Source organism: Cavia porcellus, unplaced genomic scaffold (genome assembly GCF_034190915.1).
Source record: "Cavia porcellus strain 051 isolate PalLab524CR breed Dunkin Hartley unplaced genomic scaffold, mCavPor4.1 scaffold_18, whole genome shotgun sequence".
Taxonomy (NCBI): domain Eukaryota; kingdom Metazoa; phylum Chordata; class Mammalia; order Rodentia; family Caviidae; genus Cavia; species Cavia porcellus.
In genome coordinates this window covers 18,054,224-18,067,293 of record NW_026947501.1, presented here as the reverse complement: position 1 = coordinate 18,067,293, position 13,070 = coordinate 18,054,224, and the positions used below count along the sequence as shown (strand labels likewise).

At 36.5% G+C, this 13,070-nt stretch overlaps 1 protein-coding gene across 7 annotated transcripts in view; it reads left to right on the top strand.

Moving 5' to 3' along the window:
* Wdpcp (WD repeat containing planar cell polarity effector) overlaps positions 1-13,070 on the top strand; it is a 313,989-nt gene extending 300,919 nt beyond the window's left edge. For all 7 annotated transcript variants that reach the window (XM_063229505.1, XM_063229504.1, XM_013150055.3 and 4 more), the window contains one exon: positions 1-13,070. This exon is cut by the window's left edge and continues 15,392 nt beyond it. The gene's annotated coding sequence lies outside the window, so the exon portion shown is untranslated.

Sequence of the window (13,070 nt, the reverse complement as noted above, 5' to 3'; positions counted from 1 at the left end):
TTTCTTTGAGTACCATGGGCTAGCACAAGTGACACCAGGGTTTGTGGCCCCAGTAGCCATAGTCCTTGAGCACAGAATATAAAGGTGACTTTCTCCTGGTCCATTCGGATGGATATGGGAGATCTAGGGCTATGATACCAGCAGCCACACTTCTAAAACCATGGTATATGAACTTCTTCAGGTCCTACATGATGAGCATGGATGATACTGGGATCTGTGGCACTGGTAACTCTGGATTTAAGATTATGAGACACAAAGGGGACCTTCTGCAGGTCCTGTCAGGTGACTGCCATTGCTGCTAAGGCCTACAGCATTGGTATCCACAGTCCTGGAGCTGCAGAGCATGAAAAGGATCTTCACCTAGTACTGAGAGACAGGTGTGTGTAATGCCAGTAGCTATAGTCCTAAGGCCATGAGATGGGAGGAGAACTTTCCTAGTTACCACAGGATAAGTCCAGATAGTGCCAGTGTTTCGTAGCTGTGTTTCTGATTTGTGGGATTCAGCAGGGACCTTTCCCAGCACTGTAAGTGATGCCAGAACGTTTATACCAGTGGCTGCAGTCCTAAAGTGTTGGACTGAAGAAAAGCTCTTTTCTAGTTCCCATAGGGCAAGTGTTGAAAGGGCAAGAGTCCCAGGCTTGGGATTCTGGACAGATTTAAGGTTTCTGGTGGTGTCAGGGGCCAACTGCTGACCCTACGCAGAGGCATATGGCAGAGGCTGTCATAGCAGTCTGGGTTCTGAGGCTTGGGAGAGGTCCAACGTGAGTTCCTTCTGTGAAGTAGAGCAGTTGCTCTTAGGCCAGCTAGCTCCCCAACGGGAGCCTATGAAGATTGAGGAATTATCCTATAATTAAGACTGATTATTTGCTGCTGCAGCAGAAGATACTTTCCACTTTCCACTTTATCTTTTCCAATGATATGCCATTATACCCTACCCTACCCCTGGGTTGAAGTTACAATTTGCTTTGTTCTTTTCTCTAGATGACTTTTCAACTCTTGTGCTGTTTGGGGTTCCTGTCACTTTCTTGCAGATTTTCAGAGTTCTCCTTCAATTATTCTCTTCAAAATATATATATATATATATTTTTATTGCCTGGTTCTTTGCAAAGGCAGAGCTCTGCAACACAACACCTCTTATTCAGCCATCTTGGCTTCTTTTATCTTTCAAGTAAGTTAAAATACTACGTATACAGATTGAGCATGCCTTATTTAAAATTATTGGAGTCCATAAGGGTTTAAGATTTTGAATGTTTTGTAATTGTGGTTACTTGCATATACATAATGAGATATTTGAGGATTAAACAACAGATTGCTTTATATGTTTACATACACCTTGCCTAAAGGTAATTTAATACAATGTTTTTAAGTGTACCTGAGTTTTGACAGTGATTATTCACATGAAGTTAGTTATGAAATTTTCCTGTAGTGACTGGCATCATGTCAACACTCTTTCAAGATTTCAGATTTTTTGATATGGAATGGTCAACTTATATTAAAATGTAGTGTCAGGAAATACAAATATCAAGAAGGCATAATATATGAATCAAGTTTTCAGGGTAAAAATTTTTGCAAAAATTATAAATTTAAGAGTCATAAGCAAATATGGCAGTTAAAGCCATTAGAACACATAAAAATTTGCATAAAGTGAACATAGATAGAGAATAAGTCAAAGACTAAGCCCTGGCGCCTTCCATTTAGAGGTGAGGAAAAAATGTAAAACCATGATAGGAGACTGAGCCAGGACTAAGTGATATTTCTATATCCAAACAAGAATATGTCTGGGGAAAATAGGTAATCAAATGCTGCTAGTAGGTTGAATAAAACCACTGGGAACGAGCACTCGTAAATATTTTTTAAAACTCCTGGAAAGTAGCAGCAGCATCATAACTCTCCAAACACCAAATTCTGGCCTGAATTTCTTGTAACTCCATTTCCTGTAGAACTATTGGCCCTAATCTTTTGTCTCCAGCAACCGAGCCATCCTTAAATGAGCACTTCTCATCTGTGTAGTCAGCTTTAAGTGCACTGTTATGATATATGATATACTGAATTATGAAAATTCATATTAGATACAATCATGTCCATTTAAGTGTGCACCTGATTGATCGACTGTGTTTGCACTGATTGGTCATTAGGCTTATAACTTTGTAATTCAGTATTGCATTACATGTTACAACAGTCATACTAAATACATACCTCTGGCTGACAATCTTAATTTAGGTTTATCTGGGGAAATAGGGCTTATACTAAAAGCATCCTAAAAAATCATGCTAGGTCTCATTTTCAAGGAAATGAAATATAAAGTAAATAACAGAAAACTCTTTAAGCAATGTGATTCCCAAACTACTCTGTTGATTGGCCTTGTCCATCCAAGTAGAAGATGGAAATTTATTCTCTAGATGTGTGTTTTCTGGAGAAGACAGGAGATAAGACCCCAAGTGAGTACCATGTCATGAGCAATTGAATCAAGTTACTATGTACTACTAAATAGGGAATGCTTAGATTTATGGCTGCCTGAATGCCTTCCATGTCACTGACAGTCAAGGCATAGCTTCCAGGTGAAAGATTTTAAAACTATTAGACTGGTGGTGCTACCTGAAGGCCTGCACAGTGAATTCCACCTAGCCATGCAAGCTTGGCACCTCATTCAGAACTTGGTAGGGCCTCATTCAGTGCCCCTAAATACCCAAAGGCCTGAGGTAGGTCATTCAGGTTATGGCTGGGCCATGCCCGGTGACCTCAAGTGTCAGAGGAATTGCATGGACTGAGCGGCCTGACCCATAGACCTGCACAGTGAACTCCACCTAGCCATGCAACACTGGCACCTCACTTAGAACCTGGTAGGGCCTCTCCTAGCATCCCCAAAGGGCCAGGACCTTTAAGTCACTTGGGTCCTGGCTGGGCCCCACCTGTGCTGAGTAGGGTGAGTCAAAGGCCTGCACAGCAAACTCTATGTAGTTATGCAAACTAGGTATCTTGCTCAAAACCTGGTAGAGCCCCAGCTAACATCCCCAAACATCTGGGGAGCTTTGGTGCACCCTGTAGCATAAACTCAAGGCCTGTACAGCGTACTCCATCTAGCTGTTCAGCCTTGGTACACCACTCAGAACCTGCTAGAGTCTCACTCAGCAACCTCAAACAGCCGGGGAGCTGTAGAGTGCCATGTAGGGTATGTTAAAGATCTGCCTAGCATACTACTCACATTTGAGGAGATTCCAAGTGCCACTAGGGACCTTGTAAGACCTGCCTAATGACCCCCACTAAACTGGAGAAACTCCCCTGCAGTACCAATAGACATCCTCAACCCTCAGGGAAGCAACTGAGACCTTGCGTTCAGCTTACCCAAGGGAATACAGGAAAATGAAGAGAAAAATGCAATCTCAAGCCTCCAGCCCATTCCAAACAAGCCTAGGAGACATGGATATAGAAGAGAGTGTAAGCCATGCACCTGAAACTTCTGAAGTGATAGCAAGTAAAGAGACAACTCCAGGGAGCTGTAAAGGAAATCACATCAGAAATAATCTGCCAGATAAAAGAAGAAATGATAAACATAATAAAATAAATGCTGAACACATCTAAAGAAGACATATTGTAAAAACTGAGGAACACTGCAAAAAAATGGAAACCTTGAATGAACAATATAAGACAGAAATAGAATGCTAAAACAGCTTCAAACAGATAGTCAAAAAGTCAAAAATTCCATAACAAGGAATCAGAAAATAACAATTAAACAATTGCAAGAGGATACAAAGCAAAACAATATAAGATTAATAGGTGTAAACAAAAAGGTGACAACAAAAATGATATCAAAATACTATTTAGAGAAGTAATGGCAGAAATTTCCCAAACATAGGAAAGGAAACTGACATACAGATAAGTGAAGCATATAGAACTCCAATTAGCCAAAACCCAAATGAAACTATACCCAGACATATAATAATCAATATCCCAGAAATTCAGCATAAGAATGGAATATTAAAAGCTGTTAGAGAAAAGAGACAGATTACATATAAAGGAAAGCCATAAGAATCACAGCAGACTTCTCAAGAAATAGTGAAGTCAAGAAGAATATGGAGTTAAGTATTTCAAATCCTAAACAAAAATGACTTCCAACCCAGATTGATGTACCTTGCAAAACTGTCCTTCAAAAAATTAATGGAGAAATAAGATACTTGCACAACAAAGAACAGCTGAAAAACTTAATGACCACCAAACAAATCCTGCAAAGAAAACTAACAGGTATTCTAGATAGACATAAAAATAACTGTGACTTCAAGAATACCAGCAAACCACTGAGCAAGGCAAACAATTAAACACAGGGGAAAGGTAAAGAAGCAAAAACAGAAAGATAACATGAAAAAATGAGCCAATAGAGCTAAGGATTTAGCTCAGTGGCATAAGTGCCTGTCTGGCAAGTGCGACATGAGTTTGATCCTCAGTAACAAAAAAAAAAAAAAAAAAAAAAAAAAAAAAAAAAAAAAAGGCATGAGGCAATATATATCACTTATAACCATTAATGTAAATGCCTTAATTCATCAATTAAAGGATACAGACTGGAAGAATGGATCAATATACAACATCCAAGCATATGCTATATACAAGAAACCAATTTAACCCAAAGGAAATTCATAGACTGAAAGTCAAAGGATGGAAAACAATACTTCATGCAACAGGAACCCAAAAAAAGCAGGGGTAGCTATTCTATTTGCAGACAACCTGAACTTCAAACCAAGAATGATCAAAAGAAATAAAGAAGGTCACTACATAATTGTTAGGGGAAAACTTTAAAAGGAAGAAATAATAATCCTAAATATATGTATGCACACAGAAATTAATAGCATTCCTGTACACAAACAATAAACTCACTGAGAAAAATAAGAAACCACACCCTTCACAATAGCACCCAAAAAATTGAAATACTTAGGAATCAATTAACAAAGAAAGTAAAAGACCTTTTTATTGAAAATTATACTACTCTGTAAAAAGAAATTGAATAACATCTTAAAAACTGGAAAGACATTCCTTGTTCATGGATAGGAAGAACAAACATTATGAAAACGGCCACTCTCCCAAAACTGTTATGCAGATTTAATGCAATCCTAATCAAAATACCATTAACATACCTCACTAATTTGGAGAAGTCATGGCTAAAATTCCTCTGGAATCAGAAAAGACCTAAAATAGCAAAGGCAATTCTGGGCAACAAAGGCAAGGCAGGAGGCATCACAATCCCTGACTTGAAATTATACTACAAAGCTACTATAATAAAATCATCATTTCTAGAATAAAAACAGACCTGAAAATCAATGGAATAGAAGATCTGACTACAACTACAAACAGACTCAGCCACCTTATCTTTGACAAAGGAGCAAAACACATTGCCTGGAAGAAAGATATCTTCTTTAATAAGTGGTGCTAGAAAAACTGGCTTCCCATATGCCAAAAGCTAAAACTAGACCCACATCTATCACCGTGTATTAAACTAAAATCATACATGGATCAAAGTCCTAAATACTAAAACAAGCACTAAATCTGCTGGAAGATGAAGTAGGTAGAAATCTTGAAGACATAGGAATAGGCAAAAAAATTCATGAAATACTTCCCAGAATCAACAACTGGGATCTCATCTTATTAAAACGTTTTTGCATGTCAAAAGAAATCTCCAGCATAGTGAAAAGAAAACCCACAAACTGGGAAAAGATTTTAGTGAACTCTCTCTCAGACAAGGGACTGTTGTTCAAATTGGCTATTAACACTCATATACCATATACTTTCATGTAAGTACAGAAGCAGATTACATTGCTGCTATATATTTAGCTGGCCTTACATATGGCCTTAAGACCATATGCTCAAATTGTAGTGAGTCTTGTGTTTGATAGAATTTTCTCAAACTTCGCTCATTGACTTGCTTGGAATGGAGCATCTTTTAACTCCATACTGAAGCAGCAGCTAGACTGTTAGCCTCTCTTTTCCAGGAAACTTATATAACTGTAGCACTATTATCCTTTCTTTACATAGCTAGATTTGTGAGTGCTAATCTGATTTTCAAACCTGAACAGTGTTCGATCTAGGGATTCCCAAATAAGAGAATGGTAAAATATTTTCTAATATGAAAATTTGTCTAATTTCCAAAACTAAGTCAAAACTGATCCAACATTTAGGTTCACTATTATCAATAGCAGGTGAGTTGTTCCACTCAAACAGGAATTCCTAGCTTTCTTGTGTAAGATTTGGCATGTTTACTTAAGATCGATAAGGCCAATTCTTGTTTTCATTTAATTGTACACTAAGAGAATTTTGAAATCTATACATATTTTCTAAGTCTAGATAATTGAGAATTAGTTTTAGGGCCATTGTTCCTGATGTTTCATAGGTTTAATGAGCTACTCTTAACCTTAGAACTTTGTTGTTTTTTTAAAAGAAATACCCCATATCACATCAGTTTTACATTCTTCAATTCCATAGTTAATGAACATATATACGCACAAAAATAAGAATGCAGTGTTACAACTTCAATATAAAGAAATAAATAGAAAAGTTTATTTTTCAAATTAGACCTCTGTGACATGACCAAAAGACACAATGAATTATTCATTGCTTATATAGTAATCATAGAATCACTGTAATGTAATGGATGGCAAAATGATACAGCTATATTGTATTTCTGACTTAAATACTACAAGCTTCACCTACAAGCACTGTCTTCAGCATATCCTAAAAAACAACCTAGCCAATGTGCTATCTTTTTTTATCCATTATTAGAATTCTGTCGAAAAACACAGATCTCTATGAGGGTTTTTCATATCAGGAAATATAGCACTTACATTGTCACTAGAATGAAAGAAGTGGTATTTGGTAGGATAAATAGTGCATTTACTAATCAGAGCTCCTGCTTCCACAATCCTGATCTGTGGTACACGAGACCTTCCATTTTCCCTAATATCTTGTTTTTTGTTTTTGTTTTTTTTAAAGAAACCACCAAATCACTCCTTCTATTGTGTCAGCACCTCACAACTGTGATGGTTTAATCCTAAGAGAAGCTGGACTTAAATGGTAGAGTTATAACCAGAAAACACTTCCAGACATTCTTAAGCTAAAACTAACTTGTGATATTGTTAAGCTTGGACTCCAAAGGTTGCCCTTTCATGTCAAGAATAATCATATGTATAAACAAAGCTTTGATTTTCTCCTTAGCTTTCAACCTCTTATGAGTCTGTTTAGGGAAAGCTTACTTGCTTGTGAAGAGTATCATCACTGGACCAGTGTCCCTAAAAGAGCATCTTTAAGAGGGTGGAGGTTATCTGTCCTATGCAGTTTTCTCTCTAACTATGAGAAAAGATCCAACCTCAAGTGGGACAGCCCACACATCATATCAAAGATATTTAAATGTTCCAGAGACTTAATAGACTATTTTATCTCTCATTTTTCTAGCCTCATTTTTCTACTTAATGTTCTCCAAAAAAGTGTAAGATTTTGCTTGAGTTTTGGATACATATGTAGTTTTCATTAACTGAGACAATTAAGAGGCAGTAGTAAGTGTAGTATGCTTGATTAATCAAGAAATTTTTAGAGGCAAGGCCCTTAAGGATAAAGGATGCAGGGTAAGGATGGGGAAGTTAACTATCAATACACTTGGATTTATGTATCTAAAAATATCAAATGTTAAGTGTTGTACTGGAAGGTTACTGTCTTGGAATTCTGACTTATTACTCAACATGTAGCACCTGTGATTCATGTGATTTATGTACCTCAAGGAACTCAGAAAGTCCAAGAGGTGCTATGTCTGAACTGACTCCTAATATGAGGTGTGATCTAGAAATACAGTGAACATTGAAATTAAAATTTTTGGGGATACAACAAAATAATTTTTCTTTTTTTAAACTGCCATTTTTCATAAATATTAACATTTTGATTCTTACATTTCTGTAAAAATAGAAAAGACTCAAAATAGTTTAAACAACTTTGATAAAGGGACAAAATTAGAGCTTCCAAGTCACACAACTTATCACAAAGTTACACCAATTATGACAAAACAGCATTGATATCAAGATAGACAAACCACCAAAGTACTAATATAAAGCCCCAAAATAGATAGCCACATAACAAACAACTGATTTTGGCAAAGATACAAAAGAAATTAAGTGGAAAAGATTGTACACTCAATAAATACACCAGAACAACTGGATATCCACATGCAAAAAATCCAAACCTTTTAGCACATCAAAAAATTTCTTAAGTCATCCAAAAGTCAACTCAAAATGGTTCACAGTGGATTAAAGTAAAGACAGATGTGGCCTGAGTCGTTGCTTGGCTGTAGTAATTCTCTCTGGGATAAAATACATGTTTTTCCCTTATCATACTAATGAAACAATACAATGTTTATTATACATGCATGACATTTATTTCACTAATCAATATGTTCTCAAAGTGTATCCATTTACCTATAAAAATATCCATTTTATCATTCTTTATGGCTGAATAGTATCCCGTTATATAGAAAACCACATCTTTTTTATCCATTCCTCAGTTGATGGGCATTTAGGTTGTTTCCAAGATCTGACTATTATAAACTGTGCTATTATAAACATGGGTGTACATATATCATTGTGGTATGATGTTTTTAATTCTTTTGGGGAGATACCCAGAAGAGGACTAGCTGGTTTGAATGGGACCTCCAATCCTAGTTTTTTGAAGAATCTCCAAACTGATTTCCATAGTGGTTGCACCAATCTGCATTCCCACCATAAAATTTATTTTAAAGACACACTACTATTAATCTCTCTCCAAATATTTCCTCTTGTTTTGAACACACTTAGTTCATCATTCTTGCTACTTTATAAAACAGTTCTGGAAATCCTCTTTTGTGAATGTCTTTATAGCTGTCCTATTGTGGTCTTCTCATTGTCGTAGACTGATACAAAACCCTTATCTTTCATGGTCATTTTGACTAGGGAAGAACAAGAAGTTAGTTGCACAGTACCAGAACCAGTGAGTAAGGTGAATGAGGATATACTGAAAAGCTTTTATGTAATGGCTTTCTGGCACTCAGCAGCAGTGTTCATATTTTTTTATATCTCTTAAAGACACAAAAGACTTCCAGAACTGGTTTAGAAAATGGGAAGACAATTGGATAAGTGTGTTTGAAATAAGGAAGATTATTTTGAAGTGAGGGAGATTAATCATCTAATGGAATATAATTTTTAAATTTAAATATCATATTTTGATCACATCTAGTACCTTTAGGAAATCATGACTATGAACTGTGTAACAAATGCATTTTTCTCAAGGGTGACATTTAATCCTGACATTGTTATATATGCTTAGAATGGCTCTATTCCTTTCATTCAACCTACCAGTTCAGTCATCAACATTTTCTGCTATCATTTACTTCTTTACCTTGTTGTTTACCCTGTAGTTCATATTCACAGTGGTGGAAAGCACTGCTAAAAGACTTTTTTATTTTTTAAATTTAAAAGCATTCTAATTCCCCCATTCATATTCAAATGAAAGAGAAAAAAGAATTATAGTATTATTTGATCCCAGAAAAATATCACTAACAGCTACATATGACATAAACAACAGTCCTGGCTCCTTATTCACACCACTGAAAAACGTACATGTGGTACTGTACATGTGGTAGTGCACAACGTTCATATACACAGACTTTTACTACATAGTAATTTTGACTTCTACATCTGCTTTTTCTCTGTACCATAGCCTCTCACCAATAAGAAGCTAGGAAGGACTATGGAGAAAGAAAAACTTTAAAAAATAAGTAAATCTTTTAATTTTCCAAGCAATAGACAACAGTCATCAGAAGCCATAATCTAAGCTGCAGATACCACTTCTCTTCAGGATACATCAATATTGTCTATATTAGTTAAAAATTTCCTATAGTTATGTAGACTCATAGATATAACTGGTTTCTTCATTTTCAGCCTAAAGTTGTATGTTTAGTCAGATTAACCTCTTCTGTTGAATGTTTCTCTGATTACTTTCTCTGCCCCCCTTCAATACCACAAAGTGTACAAAAAGTTAATTCTCAATATCTGCATGTCCAGTTTTGACATCTGCTGGTTTGAAACAGTTTTCTAAAATTACAAAATGTCAGAACACAAATGCAACTTTTATTGGCTTAAATCTTGAGTCTACCACCTAAATCTATCCCTTTTCATTAAAACTATGCATTAAATTACTGGACACCAGATAAAATACATGGAAAAATAAGAAAAATTATGTAGGGCATATTTGAGGTTGCATGGGATAGGAGTATAGTCAACAAGGCTGTAAGTTTTTGTGTTGTTTTGTTTTTCTATGCAAAAATAGTTATTAAGCCACTAAAAATTTTTACGTGTTTTTAAAGCCATATTAACATTTTCTGGATGTGTAAAGTTACTTTATATAAATGCTAGAAATGAGCAAAACAAGAACTCAAAAACCATGGTTTTAATAATTTTGTTAGGTTATAAATTTTATATGATATATCAACTAAGAAAATACTAGGATATTTTACTTTTTAGATAGGATTTTAAAAATCTGCTTAAGCACGTCAGCTTTACTCTGTGGTTTTCAAACACTGGTATGGGTGCACAGACTTTTTAAAGCCTTTGGGCACAAAACTGGTAAAATGTGGTTTTAGTTATTGACATGCCTGTGCAACAAAGCATTTGAGAGGTGTGACTGACAAACAGGAGTGTATATAAGGGAAAACCTATGCTTATGTTTGCCTCAGTGACTTTATTAGCCACACCTTAACTGCAAATTGTAAACTGTCATTCAAAGTAGCACAGTGATGTTTTAAACAAGTCATATTCTAATATCCCTACTTTTTTTGCCTTAATGCCTAGAGGTAAATTCAGAAAGTACTCCTATGTTTTGACTCATGAGAGCATCCATCTGAAAAAAATTAAGAAACCCTAATAGTAAAGAGCAATGCAAAGAAGATTTATGGAAGCATACATACATGTAAATTGTATATTTACACATCACAATTACCTAATTCAATCTTCATTATAGTTCAGCAGCTATTTCAGATTGAGAACAAAGAAAATCATGCCATTAGTTTTTGAGGCAAATTTTAAACCAATATTAAAAACATATTCTTAACTATATACTGAATTAAAATACATTAATATCAAGGACATCACTGGAGACCTTTATTATCTTTATAAAGAATTATAGAACAATCTAGTTTAAAGCATGGTATATTTTATGAGACATACCTACTACTACTTTACATTTTAAAATAAATTCACAAGGCTCTTTGCTGGTTCTTGCTTGCTGTTTACAGTCGCCATGAACTGCAGCCCAGCCATGCCCGCCTGTCTTAGAGCCAACTGAGTGTGGATTGAAATCTCCAAAAAGTACACTCTGTACCCAGGAACGAACTAAGCTGAGAGAAACCAACTGGAAATGCACTCCTGATGCTATGACCGGAAGAGATAAAATCTCAGTGCTGAAGCTGGAACCCGTGTCTCTGAAAACTGTGATTTTAATTTCCTGCCGCAGCTGCTGTGTCTGAATCAGCACAGCAGGGATAGAGATGTGAAAGCTCTGAGAGCAGGAATCAGTGAACCGAATTGAGAGTGCAACTGGTGAGGAGCCCTCCATCGGCCTGCAGTGAGTGGGAGGAATGGGGACCCTTCCATAGACTACAAGGCTCCAAAAGGACATTTGGGGACCAGGCAAACTAGCCAGAACAGGACACTGCAGTGACTTTAGTCGCATATTCCCCTTTCAAGCAGGATTGGTGGGGAGCACCTGACCTGGATAAAGCCATGGACTAAGACCAAGTAGGCTAGCACAAACCAGGTCCCAGTGCCTGGCAGTGCACTCTAGCAGTGAAGCCTTCAGGAGGTTGACCTGGAGGGGCGAGCCCAACATATGCTGCCCCAGTCTATGTCTCCCTAGTACACTGCAGGGGGTGGGAACACATACCCAGTGGATTCAAACAAACTGTAACTGACAAAGAAAGAAACTGAGCCTCCTATATATACCTATATGAGAGGAACAAAAAATATGAGAAGAGGAGGATGGATCCTCGGTCCCCAATCCTGAGAACACTGATCCAGGAAAGGTAAATGCAAAGGAATGAGGCCAGAAAACATGCAATATCAAACACAGCACCAATAGGCATAAAGCGATATCTCCGGAGCCTCATAGACAAGTTCAAAAGTGAAGTATTTAACGAAGTAAAGCAAGATATAAGTAGAATAGCTAGAGAAATGCTAAGCACCGCCCAAGAAAAAACAGATGGTAGAATGGAAGAACAGAAAAAAAGGGGAGAATTGTTTGATGGAGAAAATAGAGAAAACATAGAATACATAAGGCAAGTTCAAAGAGATTACCAAGAAACTAAAAACTCTATTGAAAGATGGTGTAAAAGCTTGAAAGAAACTAAGGACAGATTATCTGAACTGGAGGACAGATTTGTAATGTGGGAGCATGAAATGAAAAACTTCTTAAAAATAACAAGGAAACAGCAATAATACAAAGGCAGGAGGATGATAAGAGGATCTACAACTTAAGCGTAAAGGAAGAAGTACGGACACAAATAAACTACAAAGGCTATTCACAGAAATAATCCAGGAGAATTTCCCTAATTTAGCAAAAGGTAAAGATACTCAGATGAATGAGGCATACAGGACCCCAGCCACCTAAACCCAAACAGAGCAACACCCAGGCATATAATAATCAAATTCCAGAAATCTAATATAAGAACAGAATATCAAAAGCCGTCAGAGACAAGAAACAGATCACTTACAAGGGAACACCCATCAGAATTATAGCAGACTTCTTGGCACAAACCATCAAATCATGAAGAGCATGGGGGGAAATAATTCAAGCTTTGAAAGATAATAACCTCTAGCCAAGATTAATATATCATGCACAACTGTCCCTAGAAATTAATGGAGAAACAAGGTGCTTCCAGGATAAAGAGGAACTGGGGGAATTTGCAACCACCAATTCTACTCTACAGAGAATACTGCAGGACATTTTAAAAAAGGAAAATACCAGGATTCCAGAAACAGTGGCAGAGAGGCCACAATGAATGGAGCAGCAAGCGAAAA